General features: G+C 38.0%; 1 protein-coding gene and 1 long non-coding RNA gene across 4 annotated transcripts in view; one reads left to right on the forward strand and one right to left on the reverse strand.

The window, feature by feature from the left end:
- The window catches only part of Nmdar2 (NMDA receptor 2), a 1937843-nt gene that overhangs the window by 1696870 nt on the left and 220643 nt on the right, over window positions 1–20330 (forward strand). The window lies entirely within an intron of this gene.
- LOC138190694 (uncharacterized) lies at window positions 7755–8498 on the reverse strand. The gene is made up of 3 exons (XR_011176741.1): window positions 8391–8498; window positions 8030–8330; window positions 7755–7930 (listed from the first exon to the last, which is right to left on the reverse strand). It is a non-coding gene; the product is annotated as an uncharacterized lncRNA (long non-coding RNA).

Below are 20330 nucleotides of genomic sequence, written 5' to 3' on the forward strand. Positions count from 1 at the left end.
ATTGAAATTTGAAAATTTTTCAAAAATATATATTGCGTATGTTACGTGGGGGTGAGGGTGTACTGAGCGGTGGTAGTTAATGATTGATTGACTAATCAAGCTCCCACGTAACGACAATGAATAATAATTAAAACTAAGAGAAGACCTACCTTTCGATAAGCCGGTATTTTGCAGGATCGTGCTGCTATAGTCCTGTACAGGTCTGTGAGGTTTGTTTAAATTGTTGAGGCAATTTTACAATAATAGAAAAAAATGGGAAGAAGGTCGTTCAAAATAAATGTTTAATATGATTTGACTGGTAAAAGATGAAGTATATTCTATTTCGATTTGGTTATTGAAATGCCTGGTAACAATCAATGGTAATAATGATATATGAGCCGAAAATTACAATTTATAAAGTCTTCAAGTTTATAAAAAAAATCGTGTGTTATACTATTCTAATGGATATTATTATTTGGTACCAGGAACATCTACTCTGAACGATGGTTAACTAGCTGGTCGTGATTATTGTATTGTATCTCTCTTTTTAGATTATCTTGAATCAATTATATATATTATGGTTAAGTCTTTTTCGTTAATTCTTGGAAACAATAAGTACGATTTAATTGGGGGTAGTGAAGCTAGCCACCAATTCTAGACTTAATTTTGAATGAAAAGTACTGAAGTAGATTTTGATTATAAAGGTGAAACAAGAATTCGTTTAATTTCGAAGATTAACACTCGGATTGACTTAGCTTTAGGTGAATCGGTCGACGAGATTGAGAGTCGTCGGATCGTGTCGGTCTGCGTCGGTCGAATGCTGGACCAGGGGCCTCACCTCAAATTTGGAAGAGTTGATCAATCGAATGATGTTGAACGTCGGTCACTTAGTCTTTTTAGATTTAGAATGATATCTTGTTAACGAAAGTTATAGTTGAAAGTGTCAATTTTCTGATTTTAATATATGATGAAATTGATTGCAACGATTTATTTATTGAAACTGATAGTGTAATTATTATTATTTTTACTTAAGATTACCTGATTCGCTTGAATCAGGGCCGAACTCAATTTAATTGTGGAAAATGGAATATCATAAAAATGTCTATTCGCGAAATGATGAGATTGTGTAAAGAACAGAAAAGATGGAAATGTAGAAGATAGTGAGTCTTTTGCAGCTAACAGAATAACTGAATGCTCGAATTTGACGAATTAGCGCGAGACTTTAGGCCGGTCACAACTAAGATTTTCCAAACGCTACTCTTGCTCGAGAGGGCTAATCCGGGTTTACGTCCACGCACTTCGCGACTTGACAGACGAAAGACGCGGCTTCTTGGGCCCGAGGGTCCAAGGAGCTGCAGTTGTAATAAGTTACAACGGTAATTAGCCAATGGGGAGCGAGGCGACCTCCTGGCGCCCAAATCCACATGGTCAGCGTCACTTCACGCTCTCCAACGGTGTTCCGACGATTCTCAATCTCGTCGGTGACACATTGAAAATATGAACAAAAGATATTTGCATGCAATGTTCACACATTCATTCATACATTCCAATGAGTAACCTATTTTAATTTGATGGTTCTGAAGGTAGTGGTTTATCCTAGTTATTGATTATAATTTTAATTTAAAAAGAGGGATATTTCCAGGCTGAGCGCTACTGATACTAACTCAGCAGTCTCTCATCTCAGTTCTTGGTACCAGCTAAATAAACGAAAGTTGAACCTTATACTAGGGATCGTTGTTGGTCTCTACGTGACTTTTGCCAGGAGGGGTGGAACTCGCTGTTATTAGAATATGAGATTTGATGAAATGATACATGTGCATTGAAGTAATCAAAGAAATGAAATGAAATGGAATTTTAAAAAGGTACGCCAAGGCAGTACGTCGGGGCGTAACACGTATGTACACAAAAGAAAATTACGTATTTTCGTATTTTATCGAAAAAAAATATTGGACGGGGTAACTACCCCTGAACGCTATTCACCTTGTGTGTACGTGAAAAATGGTCAAATTCAAGTCTAAGAAACTAAAAAAATATACATTCCGTATAAAAGTGAAGTATATATGACGTATCTTTGGATTTTCTCGAAAATCAAAATTGAACGGAACTACCCTTAAAATGCTTTGAATTGTTGAGGATTTTTATCTTCTCACTGTATCATCAAAGGCTCAAAAATAAATCAACTGAAACAAAGACAACGTAATGTTTCGAATGAATTTTAATACGTTTTATTGGTATAACTTGTCATTACGAAAATTATAAACACAACATTATTAACTTTCGAATCTTGAACAATAATGATAGTCGTCGGAAAAGTGTTTGAAGGACAAGGATTTTTTACACCATGAACATCCAATAACAGCAACGCCTGTGCAGCCTTCGATTCCGCAATGGGTCTTACAAGAGTCCCCGAAACTGAAATCAACTGGATTTTCGAATTTTTATGGTTTTTCATAAATGTATTCAGATTTATACCAAAAATATTTGAAAAGATTAATGTATCACGGAGAGGATAATTGATTGATAGTGGACCAAAGATTGCAGTTTTACAATGTTATTTCTTGAATGTAGACTGATTTCATGATTCATGTGCCATTCAAAATGGCACTGTCGGAAAAGTGTCGCACGAAATTCTTCCAAATTCTAAGCCCGTATAAATCTAAGGGTTGGATTTTTCCTGTCATCCCTGTTGTTTATAATTTTAGAATAATATTTTCATTCCGGGGTTTACTTTCTGCTACTACTGCAGGACAATGATCACTCCATGAATCAATTAGTAATACGCTGCTTTGTCCTATATTTGGACAACATATTTCCGTCAACCAAGGTTCAATGTGATCTGAAATGAATAAAAAGAAGTGAATGCGGCTGAAGGTATATTCTTTTGAGTAAGAATGTTAGATAAAAATTATGTTATATTTATACCTGAAGTAAGTTTTCCAGATTTTGATGCCGCTATATAAATATTAATGGGTCTGAATAAATTTGCTTCTACAGCCGGCCCAAACTTACCACTTTGAATATGAATTCGTCCATCAACGTTATCTATGTTTAAATTTAGACATTTTATGATTATGCCTTCTTTGGTTTTTCCTTTATATCATTCATTCATTTCGTAATTAATCGTTTGAAGAATATACGTTATCTTCTACCAATCAAAATCATATTTAACCGTTTATTTTGAACGATAACCCATCCTACTTCATTATACATTAGCCTCAACCATTGAAACAACTCTTACAGACCTGTATAAGACTAGGCAACAACGTGAGTGATGAAAGTTTCCGTTCAGCTGATATCAGCGGTTGTATTGTGTAACTATGGGTTGTAGATGTAACTGACTGGACAAGGCACTGTACTTGCTTTTCTCCTTCGACACTCAAAGGTCTTCCTGAATGCATCTCCAGCTGGAATCCATTTTGATCGATCGGTAATGTACACATTTTGAATTCAAAAATTTGCTATATCGTGCTCAACATGAGCCACAAATTCATCTGCCTTCAATCTTAACCGTTCAGCATCCTCCGAAGTTGGTCTGGTGATATTGATTTTCCTATATACTATTCTGTGTGCGTGTTTAAATCGATTTAACCATTTTTTTGTAGCTGTCAATCGGAAATCTTCATACCCAATTTCTTTCTGGGCTTGTGAAGTCCAATTGCGTAAATCATTATCATGAAGGATGAAACTGGCGTCGATAGCTGCTTTGAAATTATTCAAAGCAATGTCACAAATTCCAGCGATTTTTTCTCTTTAAGTGCCATCTTTATCTAATGAATGAGCCCATCGTCACAATCGATTTAAAGATTGCACTCTTTTGAAATTTTTTTTTACAGTGTCAATGCGTAAATTTCATTTTGTCCACTTCTCCAGAAATCTACGGCTCTTGATGTAATCATATGATACATTTTCTTCGTCTTTCGTACACTTATTTGTATGTGGCACAGGCTGGATTGGTGAAGTATGCATAATTGTCATCTTCTATTATTTGGGAATTAGTATATTTGTATTGTTCTTGAAAATATAAGGAATCTTCAATCGTCATTTCTGCGCCATTAAATTCATTCATCACGGCCAATAAAATATCTTCGATGTTCTCTTCAATTCAATAAAAGCAAGATAAACAGCGTTTAAGGGCAGTTATCCCTCCAATATTTTTTTCGAGAAAATCCAATGATATGTCATATTTTACTCGTGTTTGTACGCATTATATATTTTTTCAGATTTTTAGACTTAAATTTTACGATGTTTTGCATACGCACAAGATAAACAGCGTTCGAGGGTAGTTACCCCAGCCAATATTTTTTTCGGAAAAATCCGAAAATAAGTAAATTTTCTTTCGTATTTATACGAAATCTATATTTTTTCAGATTTTAAGACTTGAATGTGACAATTTTTTTGCATAAATGTGATCATATTTAGGGCTGGCTCACCCTCTTAATTTTTTTTCATTTTTGGGAAAAATACATTTTCCATTTCACTTCCTGAGAAAATTTTTCTAGTTGGATTGGTTAAAAAATATTATGTTCATATGGGTGAAACTGCCAAATCGCCCCTTGTCATGTCTCACTTTGAAGGATGGTTTCACCCCTTTAAAGTGTTTCATGGCCGATAAAAAAAAATACGTGTCGTTTAGTTTTAGTCTACTATAACATATTACAGCAGAAATGAAATCGGAGAGTTCCGGCTGGGATACCTTCCTTGTAAGTATACTTCAGCGGATTGTCTGACGTAGTGATCAATGGGCTGTGAAAAATAATGATGGCTGTCACGGGAATAATTCAATGTTGTCATTTCACTACATCTTATATGGTATTTTTTCAATGCATGGGTTCAATGCGTTTAGCATTGCTCAAATCGAAATGGTTTAGAATTGTGACCTTCAAATTCAGCTAGAACATTATTTTCAAAATATCTTTTGCAACCCTAAACTGAATCTAAAAGCATTTCTTTTACACATCTTGATTTTGTATATTTTATAACGTGAAAAGCGGATTTTAAACATATTCGTATTCACATAACTCCATAGAAGGGGACCGACAGCAGAACAGCCTATGAGTCACCTCAAACCGGTAATCACGTCAGCCAGCTCATAATACTTATTGTTAGTGTACACGAACGCAGTCATGAGTGAAGTTCAACCCGCGAATGTGAGAATGTGTGGACTTGAGAGCATTGAGAAGTCGTTCAAAACTTATTGACATTTAGAATAAGGTAATAAAATCATTCTAATATGATCATCTTTTTTCCGTGAAAATTTTTCTCCACTTGACCTCTCCTGCATCCCCTGCCTTGAGATTATCAAAATAAGTTCGGTGGTCATGCAGCAGTCTGCGAACACGTGGCCCTTGGGCCACAAGTCCAAATTATTTGGTATCTCCTAATTTGGTTTGAGTCTAGGTACGGAAAACCTTGCCCTCAATAGAGTTGTCATTTTAAGGTAAGGTAGAAAGCTACGTGCTGACCAGCTGTGGAACGCCAGCATACGAGAATTATGGTCGGAATTATGTCCCTGGATGCCCTCCAGCTTTTGCCACTGAATTGTGGACAGGGTGACTTGCTGCAATTTAGACAAACTTCTTTGTAAAACTGGTCCAAACTCCCGTTGTAAGCATTGACGTAAGTCGTTTAAATTCAAACACAAAACTGAAAAGACTTTGGTCCCAAATTATATGAATTCCTGAAAATTTGGTAGCAAAGTTTTCATTGGCATCTTTTCAAATGAAAGTGAAAATTGCTTACGGTATCTTTAAAAATTTGCAAATCGATGCGGTCAAACTGGTACGTTTTGGAAAGGACGTCGGGAAAAATCTTGTGGTGTTTAGGTTTGGGTGGAATTTTTCGTGCAGCCTATCTCGATCTGGAATTTTGGCTTGGGTCGTGCCAGCTATCACTATGCGCGATTGAAATAATTCGTTTTACACAAGACTTTAATTTAAAATACACATTTATTAACAATAAGATGGTCTTTAAATCGATGTTCGAGTTACGGTTTTTACAGTGTTGTTATTCACTTGGTGCTGTTACGCGGGAAAAGGGTGTACAGAGCGGTTGTATTCAATGATAATTGAATAATTAAGGATGCTCCCTCGTAACGACAATGAATAAAAATTAAAACCAAAAAAGACTTACCTCTCGATAAGCCAGTAATGTGGATACGTTGTTGCCTCGTCTTATACAGGTCTGTAAGAGTTGTTTAAATGGTTGAGGCTAATGTATAATGAAGTAGGATGGGTTATCGTTAAAAATAAACGGTTGAATATGATTTTTATTGGTGGAAGATAATGTATATTCTTCAAACGATTAATTAGGAAATGAATGAATGATATAAAGGAAAAACCAAAGAAAGTATAATCATAAAATGTTTGAATTTAAACATAGATAACGTCGACGGACGAATTCAAATTCAAATACAGAGAAGCTGTAGAACTAGTTTAATTCGATCGTTTACGCTTCTTTCAAAACGTAGGGTTATTTGAATGATATATAGATAATACATAACTGAACATAATGCTGTTAAAAACATCTATACTGAACGACTATTATTTCTACTTGTGGTCGGTTATTATTAAGGTGGTATCTCTCTTTTTAGATTTGATGTAACTTATGTTAACAGTCCAATTCTACGTTACCGATCAGTGGATCCGTAGAATCATATGCGTTACTTAGCTCTGATTTGAACCTGCAAAAATATGGTTTGGGGGCCGAGCTGAAGACAGGAAAGTGTCTCTATAAATAGCCAAGGTTATTATCTGCAGGTAGGCGCCAATTTTATCTTGCTCAATTTTGCTAGGGAACTCTATGAAAAAATCCAAATTAATATTCTCAGAAAACAATACTGAACGTTCGACAGTGGCTAGTGAAGCTTGCCACTCGTTTTTGTTAAATAAGACGTTATGCAAAATTTGGAATGACTAGGGGCTTCGCCCCTGCGCGCTTCGCGCGCCAACCCCACCTCGGCGCTACGCGCCTCACTATCTCCTTATGCATTGTCTATTAGACAGGTGAATTCATTTATGTTGATTTGATGACAGGTCTGCAACTGTTGATCGGTTGTTTCCGATCAACCCGACATTGCTATTGGCTCCCTATGCAGGTCTGCTCAGATTATTTTCGTAAACGAATCCACTCACATGTACAAAACTCCCGATGCCATGCAACCCCAATTGCATTCGGCGACTTATTTTGCTATAGTTATTATTTTCAGATTTTTTGACGTATATCTACGTATAGAGATATAAAGTCTACTGCGTCTGGTTTATAAGTACAAATAATTGATATCAATCCTTTTTTTTCAAATAAATTTATTTAACATTTTTCACTTTAAATTTAGTTCGAAGTTGACTTCGAATCTCATTGATTGATGAAAAATTTAGATCTTCGCCTTCGCTCGTCTGAGCTCAGAGTAGATTCAATTGTTTATTTGCGAGTTTCCTCAGAAACTCCTTTCGCCCGAGTCAGTTCCCGTTCTCGTGAGGAAGAATCGAACATTTCTTTAGAGCTTCTCAGAACTATTCATGAGGTTCATGACGATTGGTTGATAAAACAAACCTTTTCTTCTTTATCAGCTCCCATCTTGGTTATTAATGCAGAAGCTACGGCTGATCAAGTTTTTAGAGATTTTTGTACCTCCTTGACATGCGTAGGTTAACCTATACTTGCTTTATGAAGGAATAAACCTAATTAAGTGAAAGACAAAAAAAAGTAAAATAGATTTTCTATATTGGAATAACACAGATTAAATGAAATTGTGTTTCAAAATTTGCTTTCCTGCAATCATTATTTTGTGCAGCTGGTCTCCATTTTGTAGGTTTGAGACGGGGTGACGCTTTATTAGTCGAAATCGGGTTTCGGTCAGTTTGATTTTCTGCGTTGTACCTAACGCTTAGTCGGAATCGGGTTTCGGTTAACTTGATTTTCTGTGTTGTACCTAACAATCGCCCCGAGCGTTGCTCTGTAATTGAGAGAGAATGATTTTAAGATAGGCTTGATTTTTTACGGAATTAGAATTGAATTATTTCTCATTAATTAACAAACTTTTCAAAGAGCTTACATTCGTTGTCATCAAGGCGGAGCATATATTTTCGCTGCTGTTGTCGTCGTCTAATTTTTCGCTCTTCTATGTCCATCATATTGGTTGGTCGTCCTCTTGATTTATTTTCCAAATCAATAATCACAATCGATTCTTCTAATTCTTCGACACACTTCGTTGAATTGTTTTTACTACCGCTCTGCCGGTTATTCTCCAAAATCACCTTCTTTATATTATTTTTTTCTTAATATTTGCATTGCTGTTCACTCCGCAAAACACCTCTTTCTCTTGTGGTTAACATCGATCCTGGCCGTCCTCTTGCCTGGTTATACGAATATTTGTTGGATATTATTCTATGGCTTATTTGGTTCTTCGCACTTACAATTTTATTTTCCTCTTTCTTTTGTGATACTTCCGACCATCCACCATCTTCATCGCCTTGTCTGCTGCTTGAAACTCCTCCTTTCTCCATTGCCATCGTAAATCCTGGCTGTCCTTTTGACTGTTTGGTGATATATTTAGATTTACTATCATTTGCTTGTTACTTTGGATACTTATTACTCACTATCTGAATTTTATTTTGGTTCTGCAAGACATCAAAGTGTCCACTGTCTCCGTCGCCGGTGACGAGTAGCGAGAATTGTGTTTCATTTTGGGATCCAATTCGGTGTGGATGAATTTGTTCTTCGCGATACACGATTAAACATATCTTAAAAATGTCCGCAACTGCAGCTAATTCTGCCTCTCCCCCGTAAATTCCATTTTTATTCATATGTGATTTGTAATCACCAGGTGACTTAATCACAGCACCGTTTGACTCATTACCTGTAATGAAACCCGCAAATGTAGACCAATTGTCCACTATATTTGAAACGATACTCAGTCTCACCTATGCGTGTCGATCTTGAGTGCCGTATACACAATACGCCAGCGCGCGAAAACGACAATTCCCGTCGGGAATCATGTTGATAATTTTCGTTTGCATGTTCATTTTTTGCGTGTCAGAAATAGATACCTATAAAGATATTTGTCAAAGACTGTCATAAACAGCCGATGACAGCTGTCAAAGTAAGTTTTGTTTGCTGGATGCTTTTTGTTTTATTTTCGGCATCTCACCCCACCGCCAACTTCATGCGTATACTATTGTTATTAAAATTTTTTTTATACCATTGTTATTATAATCTTTTTGTACCTGTTCATTTGTTCGAAACTTTTTTATTAGATGGAGTGATGTTGAAGACAACTACTTGAATTAACTTATCTTTAGATGCGAAGTTCGGCGAGCTTGAGAGCCGTCAGGTCGTGTATGTCGGTGTCCGTGGAATTCTGGGGCAGAGCCTCACCTCGAGATCGGAAGGGTTGATGAATCCGAACGATGATGAACGTCAGGCACTTAGGTTTGTGAATTTCGAATGATATTCCACTATCGAAAGTTGTTGTTTGAAAAAGTCGATTTGGTTCACTAACGATGTATATAAATAATGAAAATGATTTTAACGATTATTAATTAGAAATGAAAATGTAGCTGTTTATTATTATAAACACTTAGTATTACCTGATTCTGTTTGAATCAGGGCCAAACTTGATTTAATTAAGGAAAATGGAATGGCATAAAAATGTCTATCCGCGAAATAATGAGATTTAGTAAAGAACAGTAAAGATTAGAACGTAGAAGATAGTGAGTCTTTTTCAGCTGACAGAATAAATTGAATGCTCGGTTTTGACGAATTAGCGCGAGACTTTAGGTCGGTCACAATTGAGATTTTCCAACACTACCCTTGCTCAAGAGGGCTAATCCAGGTAGACGTCCACGCACTTCGCGACTTGACTGACAAAAGACATGGCTTCTTAGGCCTGAGGGTCCAAGGAGTTGCAGTTGCAGTAAGTTACAACGGTAATTGGCCAATGAAGTGCGAGGGCGACCTTCCGGTGCCGAAATCTACACGGTCAGCGTTACGTCGCACTCATCGACGGTGTTCCGACGATTCTCAATCTCGTTGCTTACACGTATAAGATGTTGACAAGAAGTATCTTAAGATAATTCTCACGCATTCATCCATACATCTTAACAGATAAGGGGCCGTTCAAGTATTACGTAAGCAGATTTATTGCAATTATTTACCCCCTCATCCCCCTTGTCAGCAAAAGTAAGCAAAGCTCTTACCCCCTCCCCCCATGCTTACGTAAACATTTGTCAATTAATGTATTGTTTTTTTAATTTTATAATGTTATAATTATAATTTGAAAAATAAGAAAATAGATTTAGGATAGAGATTATATTTTACTGAAACGGTATTCAACATAGAGTAAAGGACAAAAATATTATATCTTACTAACATAACAAACTTATTTTAAATTTTTGGTACATATATTAAATTCAAATTAACAGTCTTCAGTCCATGAAACCCGAATCCATGATTCTAAGTTTTCGATGACATTGGATTGCTTCGATTGCTGCTCAGTGTTGTGAGTCTGCTCGCTTTCATCCGATTTTGGAATGTCTACGTCATTCTCATCGAGCCATTCAACATCATGGTGCTCTAAATTTTGAATAATGCACATCAGTTCATTAGCACGACGAGCAGCGACTCTTACAGGTCTAACTTTCCTATCAGTGTGCGTGTTTACTTTCTTATGGATCTTTTCGATGTGACGATTTAGTGACTTGACGGAAGCATGATAAAGACCACACGTTTTGCATGTTCGACTTGATAGCCTCAATTGTACCGTCGGACAAAAATAATCGTATGGCATTTGCAGGAAATCTTTGAGTGAAGCACTTAAGCGTAGAGCTAAATTGACCGGAAGATTAAGAAATTGCCCTCCTTCATCTAAAACCAAGTCATCAACTGTTTGTTTTACTTTTACAGGTGGTGGAAGAAACCTGTTGTCTAGTAATCTAAATAGTCCACTTCTTGGACGACAGCATTCTGTATTTCTACATTTTACAATTTGGAGCAAGTATTGGCTTTCACGCACATGTTCTGAATACCATTTAATGTCTGGAAAATCAGGAAGATCTTGTTCACCTGCCCCAACATATTTTGCATTAACATTATAGCCATCAATTTCCATTGAACTCCATACTTCAGCTAATACTTTTCCTGCAAATTCGAAATTAGATCTTTCTAAATGTTCATCAATTGTAACGCCACGTTCATCCAAATGAGACCCAAAATGGTCATGAGGCAATATTAAACCAGCCAGTTCCCGACTAAGAGGAGCCATTCTGCGCTCTACTCTGTTATACGCACTTCTTCCGGGAGCATTGGTAGCTAAAAACAATGCATCGAGATCATGTCGCTTAAAGTGTTGTATAGCAAACCCTATGACTTTTTGATAACGCGGATTTTCATCTGGCCCTCCATCAACCGTCATGATTACCACTGGTTTTACTAGTCCATGGTCAGTTTTAGCTAATGGTCGAAACTCTTCAAGTTCGAGAAGCGTCTCGAAATCCTGAGCATGAGTATTAGCAGTAGATGAACTATGCTTTCCACTTCGAATAGCGATGTATGTTGGTCCAGAATATCCAACGGCTTGCGGTTGTCCTAGCATATTGGAAGTGATCTTGATACCAGCATAAACAGATGGTATTAATTTATGACGCTCAGCGATTACCCAATCGTGATCAGGCAATTTGATTCTATATTCCATGTGCATTAGAAGAGGTGCTTGCTTATTTGCCGCAGTTACGCCAATAGGGACTCGAGCTTTATCATCTTGAGATATGAAAAATACTTGATCTGGTCCTAGTATGGATGCTATGTTCTCTAAATAATGGATTGATGTTTCAGCGAACTTGCTATCTAAGTGGCTCTTGTGGTGATCAGTTTGAGCCCGAATGAGCTTAACAGGGACTGTCGATACATGTCTTCGTCCCTCTGCAGAATTAGATTTTCTGGGAATCCAACGAAGATATGTCCCACTGCGACTAATGTCAAATCCCATTTTACGTAATTCTTGTGTGAGTTCATCAAGAGTTTTTACGCTGCGAATTGATTCCGTTCGTCTTCTATCATCTGCTGCACTCCCAAATGAAGCTATATCCGCGATTGTTTTCAATAGTAAAGGTTGATTGCTTTCAAGATTAGGACGTCCCACTGAATCCCTCAGAGATAGTCTTTTTTTCATTTCTGGATTTTCATGACAAATATCTTCTAACTTTCTTTTCATACCATCCCTGTGTTTCTTCTGGGCAACTGCGTTTTGAACCTTCCTGTTTAAAGACTGTTTTGCTGTTTTTATTTCCTCGCGCAACTTAATGATCTGTTTATCAACTTCAGCACGGATTGACATAGTATCTCTGGCAGAATACAAAGCATTCAAATTTTTTTCGAGTAGAGCAATCTTATTTTTCATAGCTTCCTGAGAAGGTTTCGGTCTCTGTTTATCTGTATTTTTATTAATTTCGCATTGCTGTTGTGATTCATTACCGGTTTTTATTTTATCTTCTTCCTGTTTTTTAATATTTGAAGCTGGCTGTGTAATTTGTGTTTTTTCTGCAGGTTTACAGGTTGCCTAAAAATAAAAACTTTCTATGGGTTCTGCTAAAGATTCTCTTATTAAGCTACATAAATACAAAGTATGGCAATAAATATGGTAAATACAAAACCCTATGGCTTTAAATCTAATATCTTTAAACGAGCAAATCGTTCCGGTCACAAAATACAGGGTGTTATAGTCTATTCAAGTAGGTATTTAAAAGAATATAAACAATCTTGATATGTCTTTTTATTGAAATATGCAATTATAAAATCAGATATCTGTAAAGGTGCGTACAGACATCGCGAGGCTTGCGCCGCGAATGGTTCGTCTCGCATACATCAACCTGAGGCATGCTACGGCACATGTATACGTGCGAACCATTCGCGGCGCACGCCTCACGATGTTTGTACGCACCTTTATGTACTTACAGAAAAGCAATTTTTTAATATTGGTTGAGTTTTTAAATGAATCACAACAGATTTTACACAGTTTACAATTTTAAACCACATATTTCAATAAAAAGACATATAAAGATTGTTTACATTCTGTTAAATACCTATTTGAATAGAGTATAGTTTTCTGTAGGTATATATATATATATGTATAAAACTGACATCCTGTATTTTGTGACCAATTGACGGAATCAATTATAAGAAATAAATCTATATAATGAATATTACCTCTATACTTTAAGATAGGCCATAATATTTTCTAATTAGCAAAGAGAAACTTTTTGGCGATTTCTAATATTTCTAGTAGGTACTCATAGGTACCTAAAATGATTTCGTCACTCACCTTAGAAAAAAAATGTAGTAAATTGGATTTATTCTTAGTCGCTGCTTGCAATTCTTCTTCGATTCTCTTAGATACAATGATATCTAGTTCCTTGTTGGATTTTGCTTGTAATTTATAATTTCGCCACACTTCGTTAACTAACTTTTGTACATTTTGTACTTTCGTACTTGTATGAGATTTTTTAAAACTTTCAAACAATTTTTGGTATAACTTGGATTTGTCTATTTGAAATGACATCTTATTTAAACATTAAACTTTGGATAATGGAATGAATGGTAACACAAATGTTAACTTGCTTTACTATGCTTACAATACGTCTACTCGCTATAGCAGCCAAACGAAACAATACACTGATAGAGGAAATTTAGACAAGTGAACAGCGCGCGATAATTCCCTTACTCGGTTCTAAAGCGAGTAGGGGAATTACCGCGCACTGTTCACTAAATGTATGTATTACTTGCGGGAATCCCCGAAAATGCTTTTCGTTTTCAAGCAAAGACAATGTGTGGGTTGCCATTCGTGTAAAAAAGAAAATAACTACCGATGACGTAATCATCATCTAGACTCCCCTACCCCCCATGTCATCCAAAATAAGCAAAGCAAAGACCCCCCCGCCCCCCCATAGTGCTTACGTAATAATTGAACGGCCCCTTATGTGAATTTTTGTAAAAAAATAAAAAATGGCTTTTTTTTAGGACCATAAAAGGGTTTGTAACATTTTTCAAGAAAGAATGGTTGGGACGCAAAACCTGAAAAAAATAGTGAGTGCTCTTTCTAGGTTGTGAAATCATATAAAAAATAATGAAGCAAATTGGCGGAAGTCAGGGAAAATGTCCTCTCAGTTGGCATGGAATACTTCATATGTATTTACACTAATTCTACGCATGCAATTTACAACTAGATGTACTAAAAATAAAAGAGTGAATTTATAAAGTTAAAATGAACAACGACAATCGCGAAACACTCGAAAACACTCGAATACACTACACAAGACGCAGACGCAGACGCACAACGCAGCAGAGTTCAATGAACACGTGCTCCACGAGCCGCGAACTGATGCCGCTGGAACTTTAGAGTTCCGGTGCTCCCATAGTCGTGAAACTGAACATGACAACAGTCGAACCAATTGGCTTTTCATGATGAGTAAAAAATATATTCATTTGAGGGTAAAAAAATCAAAACTTTACTGACGTGAAATGAGACGGTCGTAATAAAATATGATTAGGTATAACATTTCACATATGACCAAACATCAAAGGTGAGGTGTGGTAGCAATCGCGACAATTGTCGGGTGGATGAAAGGGTGATTTCAAATCGCCCCAGGCTAATCGCCAAAACTAAGCAAAATATGGGAAAACACCTTCAAAAAAACCTTTCGGATGTCGAGGGGGAAAGAATACGGTGCAGTTCTATTTTTTGTAGGTAAGCGAGCTGAGCTGCGGTGAAGGTCAACTTGGTTTTTATAAACGGAATAGTATTGTTTTTCTTGCAGAATTTGAAAGAATATCAGATTCTGCATTAAAAATATCCGGATATATATAGTATAAAAATAATGACGAGATAAGAGTTGTGCGTTTTGGATCATAACAGGGAGGTCAAATTATTGTAAAATACTCAAAGTATAAAAATGTATCACTAAATTGAAAATAAGAATCACACGTATGTTTGTACATACGTTTAGCATTGGCAACATTTCATGCAGATTTCGAAATTGATATCACATAATTTACGTTAATATCTGAATGATTTATAGCCTAGGGAAGAATTGATACTGACATCTTAGAGCATATACAGTATCTGGAAATGATTCTTTGCGAACAATTCAAAGTCCCCATAGTGTTCAGATTGGCACAAAATTTATCTGATCAATCAGGACTGGATAGAGTGCCGTCAGTGGTGCCCCCGTAAAGGTGTAAGAATCATAAACATACGAAGATATTGGCGTCCAGGCATAGGTAGGCTCTTCTCAAAGTGGAACCGTCCGCGGAATAGAGAAGGAAGAAAGATCAGACGGCCGTTCCTATGTCTGTTTAACGACAATAGCGCGATAGGGACAGACACGGCTGTGGGACTTGTCATCTCTTTCTATTGCCTGGACGCTTTGAGCGCTGCCTCACCACCTCTATCTTAATCTCTCTATGGTAACAATCAGCTGAAATGTAATATCGAAATGGAGGAAGAGAGAAGAACTAGTGTACCAATGTTACCCTTGTTGAGTAACGCGTGTTAAACGAAGGCAACTGGGACGTACTGAGTTCCCCTCTCTCGTTGGCCCACAAACTCCATTTCTTGTATCTTGAGTGCCCCACACCAGCTCTTACTTTCTTTATCTGCCACCCATTATCCAAATCAATTTCTTCTTCTTTTGAAAATTCAGAAGTAATGAATGAAACGAGTATTAATAACGAGCTTGACATTATTTCGATTCCGAAGAAGATTTGGTTAATCTCACGCGTATTCAAATCTGTGGTTGAGTCGAAGAGGTCAGGTTTTGCCGCCTGCGACGTGATATTTATGTTTTGCTAGCTGTCAACCATGTCAGGTTATTCGTTCTTTCTGCTAGCTATCAGTCGAAACAAGCTAAATGGACTACGATTCACCGTCGATTGTTCCAATAAATTATCGTTTTTGTAAAAGTGGAAATCATTTACTGAAAGAAGTAAACATTACACGCTTGTCGGGATTTCGATCCCAATGATAATTTCATTTATCTTAGTTAAATTCAAATCTGCCGCATTGTCAGCTCAGTCAGGTTATACGTTCCTTCGGCTAGCTGTCAGTCTAGACGGGCCGGATGGACTGGGATTCACCGTCGATTGTTCGCATAAATTATCGTTTTTGAAAAAGTTGAAATTATTTAATAAAAAGAAGTAGGAAGTACATGCTTGTCGGGATTTCGATTCCAATGACAATTTCATTCATTCTAATTATATTCAAATCTGCCGCATTGACAGCTCGGTCAGGTTACGTGTACTCTGTGCTAGCTGTCAGTCGAAGGGGGCTAGATGGACTACGATTCCTTGTCGATTGTTCGAATCAATTTCAGAAAAGTTTAAATTCACAAATGAAACGAGTAGAAATATACACTAGTCGGAATTTAAATCCGTCGCTCTTGTGAACATTTATATTTGAGGTTACGTCGGTGTGGCAAGGTTATGCCGTCTTGAGACCTGCGAGTAATTATTCGTATTATTTCTTTTCCCGTTTTTATGGAATGAACAAGAGCAACGCAAGGCAAATGACTTCTTATCATATCAATTTCGATTCTCGTTTAGTTCGACTCATTTCCAAGTTTAGAAGAACTGCAGGCAATAGGTATGAGCTATAGAACGCGACACAGTAACAATCATCGCTGGAAAACTTCTAGTCGCGGGTGAAGTTCATAGAGTTGCCACGTGATTTGTTTGTGGCAGCACGAGCCATACCCGTCAGTAGCGGAAGGTATCACCAGCGCCGTCACTCTGTATCTGCGATGGAAGATGTAAAAGCATGATCCCGGCGTGTAACGTTGGTAAAAAATATCCCCAAAATGAAATGTCAGCATTTTTCATAATCACACACCAGGTCAGCTGTCACAAACGCCGCATGTATGCACACCCAAATATATCATTATATACCCATATGTCATTAATTATTAATATTACTTTTAAAATAGACGAGGAAGCATAGCCTTAAATTCATTATTATATTCGTATAATTGATTTATTATATGAAACAGTTCGTGGCGCGACCAAAGCGGAACGGCGTAGTTGATCGTTGCAACGTCAGCGTCCCCGCACCCGCCAGATCCCGGGTGTAACCAACACCGGGATGAGGCGAGCGCGAGATCACGCGCTTCAGGAATGATCATCGCGAGGCGAGCCCTTGTTCTAAATTGTAAAATCAGCAAAAACCTTGCTCGCTGTCCGACGCTCCAAGGGGTGTCGGACGAGCAAGCGAAGTTAGTCCCGTTAGAGACAGCTAAGAATGACCTCAACGGAACCCGGCTCCTTCAAAGCTACCGTGTGTAGAGGTTATAAGTCCTTTTCCGCCACCGATGATTAGAGGGTAATACTCTAATCTATACGCGGTCGGGGAGGCTTCTTGCGTCGCGGCGTCAGTCTTTCGAAGTAAGTAACAAGTGCTTAGAGTTGTGCCACGAACTTAATCAAGTTGTGTAGAGATGAGAGTGATCATAACTGAGCAAGAGAGTGAGTGAGAATTCGGAGTAGAAACCACCAAAGAGTGAGTAGGTGTATGCAAACATTAGATAAAAACATTGTAAGCTTTCTCGTTTCAAATATTCACCTGCTGCTTCGCTTGATACTTGCAATTGATCATTAAAAGCTTGCATCCAATCGTAAACATTCTATTACAATATAATTAAATCCTCCAACCCATTTCCCAGGGATCGCCCTGTAGAGGACGATCACCTACGCATCCACGATAAAAATAAATATACATCTCTGCGGAAATCTAGAGGGTTAAGTCGTCGTGTACGAGACCGCTCCGCACGTGACACAGCTGCCGTTTTTTCAAATCACCGTTAAATCCTACGAGACTGGGCTCAAAATGTGTGTTACATGAGCGCTGAGTGGCATCATACTGGATAGTTTGATCCATTCAGTGCAACTGTGAAAATTTTCTCAATTTGTGTGAGTGGTAACCGAACTGTAATTTTTTTTCAAAATTTCGAAAAAATCAAAAATCCCTCTACCTTTGGCCTTGCTCGAGTTTCGTTGCGATCGGTTTAGCGTTGTAGGAGTTTTGGCTCTCCGCGTTTTCGAGGTGTACAGCGCTTCTTTGATAGCACCTTAAGCCAATACTCGGTTGATGGTTCAGTCTTCTCTCTCTTCTCTTCGTTTTCCAGATTTATCATATGGAAAGGCATTCCACATTTCACGAACTGCAGACAAATACCAATGCTTACACTGTTTATTATGACTAGTTATGACAGTATGACTTCAATAACACTGGCAAATATTTATCTATGAATTATAAAATCTTTCATTGCAGCAACATAACATCTCTTATAATAATGACAGGTAAGTATTGCAATTTCAGGTAAGCTACCATCCGATTCCTCGTCAAATACAACATTTCAAATCACAGTCATATTAATTATCCTACCACATTTTTGATTATTCTAAGCTTATAGAGTAAGTCTACTGACTGCTTCAAACAATTTGACGCGTTATGTGGTGACGAGTCGTAGTTCCAATTGCAGCCTTTCAGACTAAATTGGTTACAGCGTCAAGTATGAATCTTATATAAGTTTGTCAAATCCGTTTTGTTAATAAACACACGTGACTTGACAGTTATTCGACAGCTTTGTGAAAAAAATGGTCATTTAATATTAGAAATAAGGTACCAGGTGTCAGCATCAGATTTTCCATGACTTTTGAACAAACTAACGTCGTAAAATTATCTTCTCAGGTGCCATACACTTATATTTTTTTTCAGAGCATGTCATAATAACCGTCTAGAGTTCTGGCAGATTGGAACCACAGATCCACTATGAAAACTTAGGTCATCTGTAGTCGCTGATTTCACAAGTGCGTTGTCATCAAATACAGTTAAGGCTTGAGAGTTTAGAAAATTAAGATAGCGAATCAGGAAATTGACGATAGTTAATTCAAAAAAAAATTTGTTAATTTGATGATTAATGATTTGCACACCCGCATCTCATTTATTAGACGGCATTGCCGTCTTACGGGCTTCTCATCGGAAGCAAAGGATTGAAAAGGGTAAACATTAACATCTACACACTACAGTCTCCTTACATCGTGCATGCAGAGAAGAAATTCTTACTCATACAAATCGGGCACATGAAAACAAATTTGAACTCACTGGTTATGAGAGAAATTAATGACAACAGAGTCAGGGCGGCTAGGTGGTCTAGTGGAGTAAGGCTCCGGTAAAGCATCGCTAGATTCCAGGTTCGATTCCTGGCTCCGTCGTTAATTTTTCAAATTCACCAGTTGTTCAAATTTACATATTCTCAACAAAATTCTCTCGTAGATTAATGATTTGCACACCCGCATCTCATTTATTAGACGGCATTGCCGTCTTACGGGCTTCTCATCGGAAGCAAAGGATTGAAAAGGGTAAACATAAACATCTACACACTACAGTCTCCTTACATCGTGCATGCAGAGAAGAAATTCTTACTCAATTGACGATAGTATTCAAGGAACTCGTTGAGAAACTCGTTAGAATCAGCACCGTACGCCTTTATCAACTAGGTCATATTTTTATGACGACTCTGGCATTGTTCATGGTGTCATACACACTTGGATCATATCAATCTACTGTTTTATGTCACGAAGATCTGGAAAGTACAGCAAAAATTCTTGTACTATCTATGGCTTCAACATTGCCATTTGTGGTAGACACTTCAAGATGTATCAGAAATTGCTTATATGCAGTGTAACGTGACATTTCGTTTAGGCATGCCCGCTACAAGATGGCCCCTGAATCTTGGGCGGAACCCAGGGATAAGGGTCTCTGAGATCGGGTCGCGAGATAATAATAGAGAAGCGCCAGAACTGGAGTCACGCATCCGAGCTGCGACAGGGACGCAATAGCGAATTACGATTAAGATATTGCAGGATTGTGTTTTTTTTTATTTTTTTGGAGTACACAGGCTACAGGCCCGCGACCAACGCCAACGCCGAGGATATTTCGAGGCGAGGCGAAACTGCGACGATCCTGTGAGACGGATGCTGAGGCTGCGGAGGGAAAGGGGAAGCCAACGCAGATCCCTGCAGCGCGGGAATCTAAGGCGGACGCGGTTCCCGCTGGCGGCCAGCGCGCCGCAGCCTCCCCGCTCACCCCGCCTGCCCCTGACCGAGGCAACCGCGAGAGACCGGCTAGCGACGAGGGAGCAGCACTCCGCCTAACCCCGCGACACCGGAGACTGCGCGGAAGACGACATTGCGATCTAGCGTTAAATTCTGCGCCACGAAGCGATGATAGGTGCGTGTCAAGTGCGCAATCTCCGAAATCGATGACAGATCAATTGTTGCGCATTCTTAGGGTGATGACGTCACAAAGGATT

The sequence above is a fragment of the Neodiprion pinetum genome, chromosome 3 (genome assembly GCF_021155775.2).
Source record: "Neodiprion pinetum isolate iyNeoPine1 chromosome 3, iyNeoPine1.2, whole genome shotgun sequence".
Classification (NCBI taxonomy): Eukaryota; Metazoa; Arthropoda; class Insecta; order Hymenoptera; family Diprionidae; genus Neodiprion; species Neodiprion pinetum.